An 18,866-nucleotide genomic window follows, 5' to 3' on the forward strand; every position below is an offset into this window, starting at 1 on the left:
GATCTTCCCGGAGTCTCTTTGAGAAAGACACTAAAACCACTGATGAGGGTTGCATCTACATGACCAAAACACGTTCCAAAGCCCTACTTCCATATACTATCACATTGTGGGTTACATTTTAACATAATAATTGGGGGGACTTCCCAGTGGTCCAGTGGTTAAGAATTTGCCTTCCAATGCAGGGTACGCAGGTTCAATTCCTCGTCTGGGAACTAAGATCCCACGAGCTGCAGGATAGCAGAGCAACGAAACTGTCAGGCCACAAGCAAGACCCAATGCAGCCAAAAATTAAAATAAATAAATGAATAAATGAAGAATTGGGAGAGGGCATATGGCCAGGAATTTGTCCATTTCATCTAAGTTGTGTAATTTACTTGTATAAAGTTTTTCATAATATCCCCTTATTCTTTTAGTATCTGTAGAATATGTAGTGATGCCACATTTCTCATTTTTGACAGTCATATTTCTCATTTATGATATCAATCAAGTCTGTGCCTTCTTTTTATCCTGGTCAGTCTGGCTAGAAAATTGTCAATTTTATTTTTCTTCTCTAAGAACCAGCTTTCAGTTTCACTGGTTCTTCTCTTTCTTGCTTGTCTATTTCATTGATTTCTATTTTGAACTTTATAACTTTCTTTCCTCTGTTTATGTAGACTTTAATTTGCTCTATTTCTAGTTTCTTAAGGTCAGAGCTGAGGTCACTGAGATCTTTCTTTTCTAATGTATGAATTCAGAGCTAAAATGTTCCTCTTCCAATATCGTCTTTGTGGCATCTCACAAACTCAGTTATGTCTTCTTCTTATTCAGTTCAACATATTTTTAAATTTCTCTTTCTCATTTTCTTTGACCAATGGGCTACATACAGTATGCTTTTCAGTTTGCAAATTTTGTACCTGGAAATTTTCCAAGAATCTTTCGGTTATTGATTTCTAACTTAAATATACTATGCTTGGAGGATATACTACATATGACTTGCAGTCTTTTATTTTTATTGAGATTAGTTTTACAGCTAAGAATATAGTCTCTTTGATAAATACAATGTACATTTTAGTGGAATGTATGTTCTATTTTTGCTGGAGAGAGGCCAAGAAGGTTATTAGTGTTATTCAAATCTATATATCCTTCCTAATTTTCTGCCTACTTGTTTAATTATTAACACAGTGTTACTGAAATCTGACTATAATTATATATCTATTGATGTCTCTCCTTTTAGTTCTATCAGTTTTTGCTTCATGTAATTTAAAGCTCTGCAGAGATAACTATCTAGAATTACTATGTCCTTTTGATGAACTGACCCCTTTCTCATTATGAAATGATATGCTTTATCTCTGGCAAAAATTAGTCTCTATTAACAAAAACTTTTGAAAAGTATTAAAATATTTATTAAAACTTAGATATACAGTTAAATTAGACTTCATTTTCCAACTATAGCCAAGATACCCTTTCAGAATCAATTTCATTTCACCTTACTATTTAGAATGGCATACATTTTAATAAATAAATATTCATAATATCAACAAAATATTCAGTTCAGTTCAGTCGCTCAGTCATGTCGAACTCTATGCAACCCCATGAATCGCAGCATGCCAGGCCTCCCTGTCCATCACTAACTCCTGGAGTTTACTCAAACTCATGTCCAGTGAGTCAGTGATGCCATCCAGCCATCTCATCCTCTGTCGTCCCCTACTCCTCCTGCCCCCAATCCCTTCCAGCACCAGGGTATTTTCCAATGAGTCAACTCTTCGCCTGAGGTGGCCAAAGTACTGGAGTTTCAGCTTTAGCATCAGTCCTTTCAATGAACACCCAGGACTGATCTACTTTAGGATGGACTGGTTAGATTTACAAGGCTAAATATAGCTTACAAAATTCCTGTCACTGAAATAAAAAGATTTTTTAAATGTTCAAAAATATCTGTATTCCCTGGTATTCCAAACCACAGAGAATGAAAAATGAACATTGTTTAAACCACAATGAAACTAAAGTATTATCAAAGTTATCTGCTACAATTAAGGCCTTAGTGATTCCATATAAAAAGTATTATCAACATCAGTTATGCTGGCTGAATCATGGAATTACAAAATCAAAAAAGTAACTCGTTTCAGATAAAGTCTGCTTCTTTTTAAGAAAATAAAGCAATATAATTCCCCACTGTTGCACCTGCAACTGACAGTTTTGTAAGGAAGAAGGGATATAAAGAAAGGCTGAAAATAGAAATGCTTTAAAGGAGTCATGGAAGATATGAGCTGCCAGAACTAGAGAGAGAACACAGGCAGCCACTACTGGTCAAAGTCATCCAACTACTGCTAAACGGACTTGGTAAACCAGAACTTCCTTCTTGTCTTTTCAAGAGAAAACAGAAATAATTCAGATTCCGCCCCCCATCACCACACGACTCCAATATTCCAGGGCAGAGCTCTTGTGACCAAACCATGTGTCATCTACCTCCCATGCCAAGTGTGAGTGCCTGGGCTGTAGAGAGCCCAGATAGTTCCTTTCCAACTGTACCCTGACTGCACATAGTTGAGCACTGGAATAATACAAATTTTTATTTAAATCACCAAGTTTTAATGTCAGCCACTATACTATAAATATAGTATTTATACTATACTATTTGTATAGTATAAATACTATACAAATAAAATGCAGGCTATATTCCCTCTAAAGATTAAATATCTATAAAAGAACAATTTCTAAATTTCATTTTAAATTCTGACCTGGTTAGACACCCAACTTCTTAATGAAATTTATGTGAGCCAGTGAACCTAACTGTATATCAAACTGATAATGTAATCACATAGAAGAGAATGAAAAAGGAGAACTAATCCAAGTAAGTTTTGGACAATTTAACATGAAGAACTGAAAATAAATCTTAACCTTTACTTAGAAGGCTGTTTTTTTAATACTGGTATATTTGTAGCAATTCTGAAATTATTCAATATGTACTCTACGATTGCATAATTGTTGGAAGCCAGAGTTTTTGCTATGAGAAAAGGGAAATATAACTAAGGGATGGGATAAGACAAGTAAGAATCTCTATTGAGAATGTAATTAAGAGGTATCAGTACAAAGTCACAATTTTAAAATATATATACACCGAAGCAGAAATCTTTTATTAATGTAAAAATTAGTCAAATTAAAATAAAATTTGGATTTCAATTAACAACGATGTAACGATATTGATGTCTTAGTTTTGAAAAATGTACAGTGGTAATACAATATGTCAGCCATAGAGTACTATGTACAATGTACTCCAGTACTCTTGCCTGGAAAATCCCACGGACGGAGGAGCCTGGTAGGCTGCAGTCCATGGGGTCGCCAAGAGTCGGACGCGACTGAGCGACTTCACTTTCCCTTTTCACTTTCATGCATTGGAGAAGGAAATGGCAACCCACTCCAGTGTTCTTGCCTGGAGAATCCCAGGGACGGGGGAGCCTGGTGGGCTGCCGTCTATGGGGTCGCACAGAGTCGGACACGACTGAAGTGACTTAGCAGCAGCAATAGCACAGGAACTCTCTGTGCTATTTTTTCAACCTTTCTGTAAACCTAAAATAATTCAAAAATAAAAATTTTTCATTACATGTGTGTGAACATTTATTGATTACAAAAAATGGTAACAGTCCAAATGTCCATTAACTGATAAACAGATAAATAAAATGTAGTATATTCATACAATGAACTATTGTTCAGCAATAAAAAGAAATTAAGTACTAATACATGCCACAACATGGATGAACCCTGAAAACATGCTAAGTGGAAGAAGTCAGTCACAAAAGACCGATAGTTAGATTCCACTTATATGATGCAGCACAGGCAAATCGATAGAAAAAGTGGTTGGCTGCTCGGCCTGAGGGTGAGGGGAAATAGGGAATGACTGATAATGGGTAGGGGGTTTCTTTGAGGGAATAAAAATGTTCTAAAATTGTTTGTGGTGATAGCATTAAAAATCAGTAAATTATATATTTTAAACCAATGAACTGTGTGGTGTATAAATTACAGCTCAATAAAACTATAAAATACGTATGTGTGAGTCAGTGTATCTCCTCCTCCTCTCTGCTATTAAAAAAACAAACGCAGAAGCTGTGTCACTCCACCAGCAACAAACAAGCCCAGCACCTAAATCTTTGTTTCTTTAAGACACTTCCAGTCAAGAGATACTAGAGCTCCTTGGGGAAATGGCCAATTCCAAGGCAGGAATTGTTATTTAAAAAAAAAAAAAAGCAATTAAAAAAAATTGTATTTTAAAAAAAAAACATAACACAGGATATACCTAGAACATTTATACAATGGAGGAAAAGAGCACTGCTCAAACACTAATGGGGATTCTATCAAAAGGGGACTGAAACTGCTTGAAGAGTCTCCCACTGGCCAATCTGGGAACAAATTTAGCATCAAAATGAGTGACAGTAATGGACTAACAAAACACTGACTTTAGTCCACACTGCTGATATTATAAAATAAATGAATAAAAGTGAAAGCAGCAAAGGAAGACTCTTCAAAACAGAATACAAAGTAATAAACACATAAGAAATGATTAAAAGCCATTTTACAAGCATCACAGTATTCAGATTCAAGTAAGAATCACCAAATGGATGCTCAAACGATTGGATAAAAAGTGGTCAAGATGGCAGAATAGAAAGACCTTGAGTTTACCTCCTCCCAAGTGAAGTGAAAGTGAAAGTTGCAGAGTCATGTCCAACTCTTTAGGACCCCATGGATACACAGTCCATGGAATTCTCCAGGCCAGAATACTGGAGTGGGTGGCTGTTCCCTTCTTCAAGGGATCTTGCCAACCCAGGGATTGAACCCTGGTTTCCTGCATTGCAGGCATATTCTTTACCAGCTGAACCACCAAGGGAGCCCACCTCCTCCCAAGGGCACACCAAACTATCTTACATTGGTAAGATCTGAAAACTAGCAGAAAAGATGTTCTACAACTGAAAACACAAAGTAACAAAGAAACAAATAAGAGGGGTAGAGACAGGATATGGTAGAGAACCACACCTCCAGGTGGGAACCACAAACAGGATAATTACAAATGCAGAAGTAACTCCCCAAGGTGCCCCACATCAGGCTCCCTAGCCCAGAGACTGTAACCAGGAAGATGAGCTCCTACAATGTTTGGCTGTGAGGGCCAGTGGGGCTTACTTTCAGGAAAGTCAAAGGACTCTAGGAAATAAAGACTCAACTCTTAAAAGGGTACACTCAAAATCTCATACACTGAGAACCAGAGCATAAGCAGTAATTTGAAAGAAACCTGGGTTAGACCCACCTGCTAATCTTGGAGAATCTCCGGAACAGCAGGAGGCAACTGGAGCTTACCCTGTGGACACACACAGACAGATACTGGCAGCAACCATTTTGGGAGCTCATACACCATGAACACACTGGGGCTGGCAAATGTCATTTTGGAATCTTCTAACTTATTTTTATTAGCACTGGGACCTGTCCCAGCGCACCAGTCTGTCAGTGCCAGTACTGGGACACCTCAAGCCGTGCGGCTACCCAGGCCCTACCAACCTGTGGCCCAGCCGGCTTAAGACAGCCACCCCATCTGCCTCAGGACCCAGCTACTTTCACCAAGGGCTCAAGACCCAGTATTTTTACAAGAAATGCTAAAGAGACTTCTCTAATGTGGAAAATAAAAGGTTACTAGAAAAATAAATGTTACAAAAGGAAAAATCTCATTGATAAAGGCAAATATAAAGGTAGCAAATCAACTACTTACAAAGCTAGTAGGAAGGTTAAAAGACCAATGTAGTAAAATCATCTACATCTGCAGTAAGTTGTTTAGGGATACAGAAAACAAAAAAATATATGATGTCAAGAAGAAATTAAAATATAGCAATCAAAAATCTATGATAATGTAGGAAAAGCAGTTCTAAGAAGGAAGCTTACAGAGACACAAACCTACCTCAGAAAACAAGAAAAATCTCAAGTAAATAACCTAAACTTATAGCTAAAGGAATCAGGAAAAAAAAGAAAAATAAATAAAGGAAGAAGAGCAATCAAACCCAAAGTTAGTAGAAGAAAAGGAATTATAAAGATCAGAAAAGAAATTAAATAGAGGCTATTAAAAAAAAAAAAAAAAACCAGAAAAGATAAGTGAAACTAAGAACTGATTCTTTGAAAAGATAACCAGAACTGATAAACATTTAGCCAGACACATCATGAAAAAAAAAGGGCCCAAATAATATTGAAAATGAAAGGAAGACGTTACAACCCACACCACAGAAAAAAAATTATCATGAGAGATTACTATGAAAAATCATATGACAATAAAATGGACAACCTAGAAGAAATGGACAAATTCACCTTCTCAAACTATTTCAAGGAACTGCAGAACAACAAGCACTTCCAAACTCGTTCTACGAGGCCAGAATCACCCCACACCAGAACCAGAAAGTATCACACACGCACACACAAATACAGGCCAGCCAATATCACTGTAAATACAGATGTAAAAATCCTCAACAAAATATTAGCAAACCAAATTCAACAATACATTAAATGGACCATACATCATAATCAAGTGGGATTTATTACTGGGATGCAAGGATGGTTCAAGATACACAATCAACATAATACACCACATTAACAAACCATACTCAATAGTGAAAAGCTGAAAGCATTTCCTCTAAGATCAGGAAAAAGACAAGGATATCCACCTCTTACCATTTTTATTAAACATAGTATTGAAAGTTCCAGCCATAGGAAATCAGAGAAACAGAAGGGGAATCCAATTTGGAACGGAAGAAATAAAATTCACTGTTTGCAGAAGACATGATACTATACATAGAAAATCCTAAAGAGGGAATTCCCTGGTGGTCCAGTGTTTAGAACTCCACCCTTTCATGGCTGAGGACATGGGTTCAATAGTTTCCCTGGTTGGGGAACTAAGATCCCACAAGCCACACAGTGTGGCTAAAAGAGAAAAAAAAACAAAGGGACGGGGTGGGGGTCGGGGGGGCACTTCCCTGGTTGCTCAGTGGTAAAGAATTCACCCGCCAGTGCAGGAGTCATGGGTTCAATTCCTGGTCCAGAGAGATCCCACATGCCATGGGACAACTAAACTCATTTGCCACAACTATTAAGCCTGTGGTCTAGAATCCAGGAATGACAACCACTGAACCCACATGCAGCAATTACTGAGGCCCAAGCACCCTAGAATCCTTGCTCTACAACAAGAGAAGCCACTGCAATGAGAAGCCCACACACTGCCAATGAAGAGTAGCCCCCACTCTCCACAACTAGAGAAAAGCCTGCAAAGCAACAAAGACCTAGCACAGCCATATAAAAAAGTAATGAGAACTCATCAATGAATTTGGCAAAACTGCAGAATACAAAATGAATATACAGAAATTGCTGCATTTCTATACATTAACAACTAACGATCAGAAAGAGAAATTAAGAACATATTTACAGTTGCATCAAAAACAAATATCTAGGAATAAATCCAACTAAGGAAATGTAAGATCTGTATTTGGAAAACTGATGAAAGAAACTGAAGACAAAACAAACAGATGGAAAGATATACCATGCTCATGGACTAGATGAACTAATGTACTATCCAAGGCAATCTAGGGATTCATGCTAGTCTCTATCAAAATATCAATGGCAAATTTCACAGAACTAGAACAAGTAATTCTAAAATTTGTATGCAAACACAAAAAAATCCAAATAGCCAAAACAATCTTGAGAAAGGAGGACAAAGCTAAAAGTACCACGTGAGCTGATTTCAAACTACACTACAAAGCTAGTGATGAAAACAGTATGGCACCGGCACAAACACAGATATATAGATCAATAAAATAGAATGAAGTGTGCCAAAACTAATCCATTTTTATGGGCAATTAATCAACGACAAAGGAGTCAAGAATATACAGTGGAGAAAACACAGCCTCTTCAATAAATGGCGTTAGGAAACTAGAAAGTTACATGCAAAAGAAACAAACTCAACTACTTTCTCACAGCATGTACAAAAATAAGTTTGAAATGCATTAAAGACAAATATAAAACCTGAAACCATAAAACTTCTAGAATAAAATATAGGCAGTACACTATTTAACAACAGTCTTGGTAATATTGTTTTAGATATATCTCCTCAGGCAAGGAAACAAAATAAACAATTGGGACTGCATCAAACCGAAAAGCTTTTGCATAGGAAACAATCAAGAAGACAAAAAGACCAGCTATTTAATGGGAAACTGGTATGGAAAACAATATGGAGATTTCTCAAAAAATTAAAAATAAAACTATCATAACAATCCAGCAATTCTACTCCTGGGTATTTATTGGAAGAAAACAAAAGCACTGATTCAAATAGATAGATATGAATTTCCCTGGTGGTCCAGTGGTTAAGAATTCTCCTGCCAATGCAGCAGACATGGGTTCAATCCTTGGTCTGGGAAAATTCCACACGCCACAGGGCAACTGAGCCTGTGCACTGACTGCAACCAAGACTCAAAACAGCCAAATATATAAATTTTAAAAAAGAATGGCAATAGGTATCACAAAGCAGCAAAACATATATGCTTAATGCATTTCAGTCTCATTCACAGTCTAGTTAATGATAGCTTATAAAAAATTCTATTAAGTTCATTTGACTACTAAATACACAGTGGAAATAATAACAAATTAAAAGGAAGAGAAGTAAACACACTATCAGATCAAAAAATTAAAGCTGTCAAGGAGTGAGGGAAATAGTTTATGAAACAGAAGATGACCTAAAGGCATAGTTAATTAGATCCCAAATTGTAAGAGTTCCACACACCTCAAATACATCTACAGGGTATCACAGTTTTACAAATGCTCTACAGCACTTATAATCCTGTCATCTACTTATAATGGAAAGGTTAACTAACATTCTTTTCTCACTTTTATCTATTTACTAAATACTAAAATCATATATACTAAAATTCCATATAATCCTTAAAAAAAGAAATCTAACATCTATTTTGTTTCATTAGCCAATTTCCAAGCTAGTACCACCCACAGTTAATTCTAACAGTTCTGCATGTTTTTTGATCTGGTAGATAAACTCCCTCCTCACCTTTTTTAAAAACTTTTCTGTTTTAAAAACTTGACTGGCGTCTTTGGTGAGGATCACATAGTGGCTTCAGGGGTATCTTTAGGAGCCAGCACTATGGCAGAAAACATCAAAATAAAAATCAAAAACTACCAGCCTGCTCCTTTTAACAGCCGCTTCTCCAGCCAGAACCAGACCAGGAACTGCTGGCAGAACTGGACTTCCACAGCTATGAGAAGGCAATGCCTGCTAAAGGGGGTGATGTCCCCATGTGTGAATGATATCAGTGTGTGTACAGTCCCTCCACCCTGTATCCCAGCTATCAGCCTGGGATGATCGCCAGGCAGAAGGCACATTTCCTGGGAAGATCTGAACTGGCTCCTTCTCACCTCTTCTGTCCTCCCCCCTTCTCAGGGCAATGAAGGGGCACCTGGGGTGATCCCCACCCTGGGATCTTGAATCATGGCTTAACTAAGAACAAATACTTACTGGAAAAGTGAAAAAAATTCCAGGTTTATTCATCCAAGCTTCTCAAGTTTTGGGAGGAAGAAAGTAGAGACCTTTGTTAGGAACAGGTCTAAAACTCAGATTTAAGGAAAACAAGCATCCTTACATTAAGTTCTCCAGTCAAGTGAGTATGGTATGGCTTTCCTTTTTATTCAGCTCTTTTTTGTTCCTGTTAAGCCTGTAAGTAAAGTCTCATGATTTTCTCCATCCATGTCCTCCAGATTGTTTGTTAAGATTATTCATAATTATTTTACAGTTTTGTGGCTAACGGGAAGGAGCTTTTATGTTTGCCAAACAATCACTGCTGGTATATTAACAACCTATGACTGAGTCTCAGTCCTTGTTCTAAATGAGGGGAATTAAAGCAATGAAAATACAAAAGGCCACATCTTTATGGCACTTGTACTACAGTTGGAAAATATTCAGTAAACAAGTATAGACTTATAAATAATTTCAGAAAGCAAACATGCTATGAATAAAAAATAAAGCAAAATAGAGTAAGAAAATTATATTGAAGTGCTTATATTGAAGTGCTTTTTACAGTACAATCAAGGAAGATCTCTTTGAAGAAATAAGGAAGTAAAATCTGAGCAGAGGTTGAAGTAACAGGAAAGAGTAAATCATATGATGATAGAAAACACTGCAAGGAAAAAGAAATAAAAAATAAAAGCCTGAGGGCAGGTCAATACCTTGATCTTTGAGGAACAGCAAGAAGGAGATGGCTCTGGAACTTAGGGAGTACTAAAAGAGGAGGTCAGTGAAAGGGAAATCATATAGCACCTTTCAAGTTAGGTAAAGTCTTTAGATTTTACTCTAAGTGTGCTGGGAAGCAACTAGCAGCCTCCAGATAAGGGTGATGTGCTATTATGTATGTCTTTTAAAAAAAATCACAGCAGCTGCTGTACACAGAGGGAGAATAGAGCAGAAGCAGGGAAAGCAGTTAGAAGGTAACTTCAGCAGTCCAGAAAGAGATAATAATGACTTACATTATGGAAAGGAATGATGAGATACCGCAGGATTTGAGATACAGTTTAAAGGTAAAACTGCTACTGATAAACTGGAGGTAAGAAACAAAACAGAGACTAAGGACAACCAGTCTGTGGCCTAACTGAGTGGGTGAATGGTTGATGCCATATACTGAGAGTCTGAAAAAAGAGTAAGTTTGAGTAAATAAACTCAAATTCTGTATCAGACAAGTTAAGTTTCAGATGCCTACTAAAACATACAAAGAGAGAAGGCAGTCCAACACAGTGTGGAGTTTGATAAAAATATCAAGGCTACAGTCAGCAGTGAACTGATGATACTAACAATCACAATATTAAGTAAGATATCTATACTGATGTAGAAAAGGTATAAAGCCTAAGCCTAGGGCATTCCAACTTTTGAGGTAAGCGAAGAGAAGCTAGAAAACACAACTGACTGAGAAGGAACTGCCATAAATCAGAAAAGAATCAGGATGATATGGCACCCAGAAAACCAAGTGAGATTATTCCAAAAACAGTGACTGATCAACCGTGTCAAATGTTGATGAGAGGCAGAGTAGCTTTAAGACTGAGAACACTGACTAAAGAGGGTTTAGTTGATGAAGACGGAGAAGAGTCAGCCTCAAGCAAGTTGGAGAGAAAATGCAAAGAAAGAAAATAGGGACAATACGACCAAGTTTTTTCAACAAATTTTGCTATAAATGAAACAAAAAGGGGTGTGTGTATCTGTGACAGAGATCTGAGATGTTACAGCCTGTTTATATGCTTGCAAATATGATTCAGAAGGAAAGAAGGATGATGCAAGGGAGACAAAAGATAACAGCAGAAGCTAAATCCTTAAATAGGTGAGGAGACGCATCACAGATGAAGGATGCAGTAGAGAGAGAAAAGTAAAGGAAGAAAAGAGATTAAGTACTCTGTTTAGTAATGAGAGCAGAAGCATGAGTGACTCCGTGGCGCTGATGGCATTTGTGGCCGTAAATTTAAAGAGGCACAGCGCTGTTGTTTGTTTTCTCTAGTCACACTCTGCTGCTCAGGTTTAAGGGAACACAAGGTTTGCAAAGAACTGTGTTTTATCGGTGCTGAAGTTTTACCCTAATTACAGTGAAGGAAGCAAGAAACAAGAGATGGTAACTTGACCTCACAAAATAGTACAGAACATTAGTAGGCATTAACTTTTCTATTTTTTCAATGAATCAATGTAACTGGGTAAGGAAAGAAGTTACTGTATCAGGGGGATGAGGGACAGTGAAAAAGTGGTGTGAACAATGGCCTGGTGGTCTGGATAGAATTCAAGAAACATCAAAGTGAAGTCGCTCAGTCGTGTCGACTCTGCGACCCCATGGACTGTAGTCTGCCAGGCTCCTTCGTCCATGGGATTTTCCAGGTAAGAATACTGGAATGGGTTGCCATTTCCTTCTCCAAAGAAATATCAAAACAGGGTATTAAAGTACAAGCTAGCGAAAGAGAAACAGAAGTCAGAATTAGATGCTGAAAATATTTTAAGTTATACACCATGATGATAAAGTCTAGGGCAATGGTTCTCTATTCTAACTATACACTGGAGTCTGCTGCTGCTGCTGCTAAGTCACTTCAGTCGTGTCCGACTCTGTGCGACCCCATAGACAGCAGCCCACCAGGCTCCTCCATGGGATTTTCCAGGCAAGAGTATTGGAGTGGGGTGCCATCGCTGGAGTCTGCTAGAATCCTTAAAAAAAAAAAAAAAAAATCAGACCAAGGAAATAAGAATTTCTGAGGGTGGCACACTCCCATCAAAAATTTTTAAGATGCTCAGTTAACCATAATATACAGTCAGAACTGAGAACCAATAACCTTGGGTGTCATCATGGAAATGGGTAGTTGAGGCAAACTAGAAAAGAAACTTGCAATCTGCAGATTCAAGAACTTCAAATGAAGTCAGTCATCTTCTATTATTCTCAAAATAAATAAAAGCATGAGCTATACTCTAAATATTTTACATGCATTACCTCATTTCATACTCCTAAAAACCCAACAAGGTGTAACTAGTATTATCCTCTTTTGATGAAGAAGAATGGAAGAGAATGAAATATACAAAATGAAAAGTCCTAGGTGGCACATGAAGTAGTATAATACTATTTGAAGGTAAACTACTGAAAGCTAAAGATGCATGTAATAAATTTTAAGCCAACTACTTAAAAAAACCAGGATGTATAGTTAATAAATCAATGTCGTGATAAATGAAATAGACTCAATCCAAAAAGAAACAAATAACAGGACATTAAAAACAGATAGCAAGATAATACATGCAAACCCAACCATATCAATAATTTCACTAAATCTAAGCAGTCTACACCAAAACAAATGAAAACGTATGTCCATAATACTTGAAAGGATGCTCAACAATGCTAGTCATCAGAGAAATGCAAATCAACCCCAGAATGAGATATGACCTCACACCTGTCGGAATGGCTAGCTTCAAAAAGAACACAAATAACAAGTGCTGCTAAGGATGTGGAAAAAAGGGAATTGCACTGTTGGTGGCAGTGTAAATTGGTGCCTCCACTGTGGAAAACAGTATGGCAGTTCCTCAAAAAACTAAAATAGAACTACCATATAACCCAGCAATTCCACTGCTGGGCAAATACTTGGGGGGAAAAAAGGAAAACCCTAATTTGAAAAGATATATGCACCCCAATGTTTTCAGCTGTTATTATTTTTGATAGCCAAGACATGGAAGCAACCTAAATGTTCTTCAATGGATGATACATGTACACATACACAAAATGTAGTTAATACTCCTTAACTATGTAAGAAGAATGAAGTTTCGCCATTTACGACAATGGGGATAGACTTCAGGATATTAGGTTTAGTGAAACAAGTTAGATAAAGACAAACTCTGTGTGGTATGATATGCGAAATCTAAAAAATAAAACAAGCTAGTGAATGTAACAAAAAAGAAACAGACTCACAGATGGAGAGAACAAACTAGCTGTGACCAACAGAGAGAGGGGAGGGACAAGATAGGGGTTGGGATTAAAAGGTACAAGCTGCTATGTATAAAATAAATATGCTACAAGGATATACTACACAGCCCAGGGAACGTAGCCAGTATTTTATAAGTGGAGGATAACTTTTAAAAATTGTGAATCACTACACTGTACATCTGAAACTTAGACATCATTTATACCTCAATTTCAAAAAATACAAATAAATCTGAAAAAAAGCCCATATAAAAACTTGGATACAAATATTCATCGCAACACTACTCAAAATAGCCAAAATGTAGAAACAACCCAAATGTCCATCAAGTCATGATGTGGCATTTCCACGTAATGGAGTACTATTCAGCCATACAAGGAATGAAGTACTACTGATTCATGCTATGACGTGGATTAATCTAGAAGGCATTATGCTAAATGAAAGAAGCCCAGACATGGAAGTCACACATTGTACTATTCCATTTACAATAAATATCCAGAACAAGCAAATCTACAGAGAAAGCAAGACTAGTGGTTGTCAGCAAGAGGAGGGAGGGGGAAAGGGAATGGGGAGTGACTGCTTAAAGGAAAAAGGGTTTCCTTTCAGAGTGATAAAAAACATTCTGGAACTAGACAGTGAAAACAGTTGCATGTCATTGAGAATGTAGTAAATGTCACTGCATTGTATTAATAGATTTTTAAGTTGTTAATATGATGAATTTTACATTATAGGAGTTATGACACAATTTTTAAATAATTTCTAAGAAAATATTGTTACTTATTTATTTACTTATTTGGCCGCGTCAAGTCTTGGTTGTGGCACTCAGGATCTCTGCTCTTCCCTGTGACATGCAGAATCTTTAGCTGTGGGGCCCAGGATCTTTTTTTTCAGTTGTGGCACATGGGATCTAGTTCCCTGACCAGGGATTGAACCTGAGCCTTCTGTACTGGGAACCTGGAGTCTTAGCCCCTGGATCACCAGGAAAGTCTCACCACAATTTATTTTTAAGGAAATACCGATTTATATATAACAACATGAACCTCAAAAATATTACCCTGTAATGAAGCCAGTCATAAGAAATCAAATACTATATGACTTTATTTATACAAAATGTTCAGAATAGGCAAAACTACAGAGACAAAAAATAGATTAGTGGCTGCCTAGGGCTGGGGTGGGAGAGATGAGGGCTGGATAGTGATCATGAATGGACAAAGATTTCTTTCTAACATGATGAAAATGCTCGAAATAAGATTATGCCAATGGCTGTAAAACTCTAAATATTCTAAGAACAACTGAATTGAACCTTTTAAATAGGTGAATTTTATGGTGTATATCTCAATAAAGCCTACTTTGAAAAGCAAATTATCAAGTGGTCTAAACACTCCTAAATTAAGGCAGAAATTATTAGACCAGATATAAAAATGTAAGACTCAACTCTAAGCTATCTACAGGAAATAGGCTTTGAATACAAAGACACAAATGCATTAAAAATACCATTAAAAAAATGACTGACTGGACAAAGGAGCAAAGACAATTCAAAGGAGAAAAGACAGCTTCAACAAGTACAAGTGGAAAAGTTAGATTTCCATATGCAACAAGACTGAGACCTTATACTTTCTATAAGAATAATTCGAAATGAATCACAGACCAAATATAAAATGCAATACTATAACACTTGTAGAAGAAAATACAGGCAGAAATCTCTATGTGATCTCTGGTTTGGCAATGAATTTTTAGATACAACACCAAAAGCACAATCCAAGAAAAACAGACAAGGTAGACTTTACTAAAAACCTGTGCTCAGCTAAAGACAAAAAGAATGAAAAGACAAGCCACAGAGTGAGATAAAATATTTGCAAAAGACATATCTGATAAAGAGCTAATATCCAAAATACAGCAAAATCACAGAGAACTAAACAATAAGAAAACAGACAATCCAATTAGGAAATGGGTGAAAGATTGGCACATACACATTATCAAAGAATATATATACATGGCAAATATGTATATGAAAAATGCTCAACCTATTTAGTCACTAGAGAAATGCAAGCTGAAATAATGAGATGCAATAATACAGACCTATTAAAATGGGCTTCCCTAGTGGCTCAGACAGTAAAGAGACCGCCTGCAATGAAAGAGACCTGGGTTCAATCCCTGGGTTGGGAAGATCCCTAGGAGAAGGGAAAGGCTACCCATTAAAGTATTCTTGCCTGAATAATTCCATGGACAAAGGAGCCTGGCAGGCTACAGTCCATGGAGTCACAAAGAGTCGGACATGACTAAGTGACTTTCACTTCAGTTTCATTTAAATGGCTAACTATTTTTTAAAAATTGACAATACTACATCCTGAAAAGGATGTCGAAGAGAAACTTCCAATCATTGCTCATGGGAAAGTAAAATGGAACAGCCACTCTGAAAGACAGTTTAACAGTTTCTTACAAAGCTAGACATAAGCTTACATCCTTGTAAGGAGTGTGATTGTACCAGCAATCACACTCCTAGGTACTTAAGCAACTGATTTGAAAACATACATCCATATAAAACCTACATACAATGTTGACAGCAGCTTTAGTCATAATCACCAAAAACTGGAAGCAAAGAAAAAGTCCTTCAATAGGTGAATAGATTAAAAAACAAATCAAACAAAAACCTAATACATTCAGTGATAAATGAGCTATCAAGCCATAAAAAAACTTGGAGGAACCTTAAATGCATATTGCAAAGCGAAAGAAGCCAGTCTGAAAAGGCTTTTTTTAATATGATCCTTTTTACATGACATTCTGGAAAAGTCAAAACTACAGAAACAGTAAAGAGATCAGCGGTTTCCAGGGCTGTGGGGTTTTGGCAAAGAGGGTTGAAGAGTTGAAGTGTGGGATTCTCACAGATGTAAAACTATTCAATCTGATACAGTAATGGCAAATACTGACATTAAGCATTTGTCAAAATTCACAGAACTTTAGAGCATAGAGAGTGAATTTTAATGTATGCAAAATTATTAAATCCAGTGAGGACATCATGGGATACCCTAAAGGAATATGGAGTAGGTCATGAGAACATTAAAAATGTATCAAACAATTTCACTGAAGGGGTTAGGGTTGTGGGGTGTGGAGGGCAAGATGCTAGCCGAAGTAACTTTAGAAATGAGTACAGTCTTTAAAAGCAACAGGAACTGCAAACAGGCACTCTAGCTGATAAAAACGGTTTCACACAGGGCTATGAGTTAACAGTTCTGATACTGTTATGCATGTATACTGGTACTGAACAATTACTGGTACTGAACAATAAATGGATGACAGATGGTGGGAGCCACATTTTTTCACTAAGTAGAAATTTACAGAGAGACAAGGGGGGAAGTATCCATGTAATAATGGACTAAAGTTGGAGCTCACTATGAACTCATTTAGTTTAATATAAATACAGATTGTGACATATAGGTAGAGTTACAGACATAGGTATATAATAGGTTAATATACACAAGTGTATTTCCTTGCTCAATCAACTAAGAAGACCTAGAAGTAAGGACACCCCACGGCAATCGGCATACCTAGCACCTAGATCTTGATTTTTAACGCTATTTTCCAATAGAAGGAGCCAAGGCTTCTTGAAGAAATGATTATAGGATTGGAACAGGAAATACAGGTATCCCTTGCTTTTCAAAAGTTTGCTTTATGCCACTTCACTTTTACAAAAGACCTATATAAGCACCTGGTTTTTGCTAATCCAAAGGAAATCTGAAAAAAACACACACACACACTTTTATGGAAAGAGGTGAAAAGCAAAAATAGGATGGCATTTGTTTTGCAGCAAGCAGTTTTAAAGGCAGCAAGCCCCAAGCAGAGGAGGGAGAAAAGCCTAAACAAACTCCCTCCCCAGTAACTACACTCAGCATATCAGCATCAAGCTGACGTAGCTTTGAACTGTGTCTAAAAGCATCTGTGCTTCATCTAAATTTATTGTGCACAACCGTTAGCAAGATGTGTCCTAAGGTAACTGTTTGTTTTACACCGTACTGGTTTATGAAAGGTTTCATAGGAACACTCTACTTTCATAAAGCAGAGGAAACCTCTACACAGAATGAGCCTGCACAGACTTAGAAAATAAACTTACGGTTACCAAAGGTGGTAGAGGGGGTGGAGGGATACATTAGGAGTTTGGAAGTAGCACATATACACTGAATTCAAGTGAAATGAAGTGTTAGTCACTCAGTTGTGTCTGGTTCTTTGCAACCCCATGGACTGTAACTCACCAGGGCTCCTCTGTCCATGGAATTCTTTAGGCAAGAATATTGGAGTGGGTAGCCATTCCCTTCTCCAGGGGCTATTCCTGACCCAGGGATCAAACACAAGTCTCCCACACTGCAGCAGATTCTTTACCATCTGAGCTACGAGGGAAGCCCCAATATATACACATTACTAAATACAAAATAAGGACTTTATATACAATATATAAAATAGATAACCAACAAGGATCTACTGTATAGCACAGGGAACTATAATCAATATTTTGTAAAAACCTACATAAGAAAAAAGAATCTGAAAAAGAATATATATATATGTATGTATACAGTGTATACACACATACACACTACTGAATCATTTTGCTCTACACCGAGAACTAATACAATACTACAAATCAATTATATTTCATTTGAAAATTGAGAAAAAATTTTAAAAAACAAAGTGGAAAAATAAATGAACCTGGAGCATTCTTTCAGCGCCAGAATTAACAAACATACAAACAGACAAGACCAACAGCAAACCCACACTTAAGGGTATGTGTCAAAGGAGCACAGGAGTCAACTAAAGTCAACTAAGACAGCTCCCAATTGCTAAGGTCAGAACAATTGAGCGAATAAGGTAAGACTGCATTATAACTCGAAGTATAAAATAAGTATCTGTAAGTCCATCCTGATACAAATTGGTATGAATAAATCAATGAAGGAAAAGAGACCACTCTCTCAATGCAAAAAATTCTAAAAAACTCGAGCAAATACTCTTGTCCTCAAAGAGTGTGTAATCCCCTACTCCTTATGTGTGGGAGGAGCTTAGTGACTTCTTCAAAGAGTACAGAATGGAAGTGGGGAAGAGAGTAACTTTACACTGGAGAACATGACAAACACTGCATCAGCCAAGTAGTCATGACCAACATCAAAACCACACGTCAAGGCGCTTCCTGGATGGTCCAGTGGCTGAGAGAGACTCCATGCTCCCAATGCAGGGGCCCAGGTTCAGTCGCTGGTCAGGAAACTAGATTCCTCATGCAGCAACTAAGAGTTTGCGTGCCGCAACTGAAAGACGATGTACGCCGCAGTGAAGACCAAAGTCCCATGTGCTACAATTAAGACCAGCACAGCCAAATAAACAAATGAAAGAAGTCATGTTGATAATGT

At 37.2% G+C, this 18,866-nt stretch overlaps 1 protein-coding gene and 1 pseudogene across 2 annotated transcripts in view; one reads left to right on the top strand and one right to left on the bottom strand.

Moving 5' to 3' along the window:
* DENND4C (DENN domain containing 4C) overlaps positions 1-18,866 on the bottom strand; it is a 117,852-nt gene that overhangs the window by 88,911 nt on the left and 10,075 nt on the right. The window lies entirely within an intron of this gene.
* LOC113897006 lies at positions 8,420-12,136 on the top strand (annotated as a pseudogene).

This window comes from Bos indicus x Bos taurus, chromosome 8 (genome assembly GCF_003369695.1).
Source record: "Bos indicus x Bos taurus breed Angus x Brahman F1 hybrid chromosome 8, Bos_hybrid_MaternalHap_v2.0, whole genome shotgun sequence".
Lineage (NCBI taxonomy): Eukaryota > Metazoa > Chordata > Mammalia > Artiodactyla > Bovidae > Bos > Bos indicus x Bos taurus.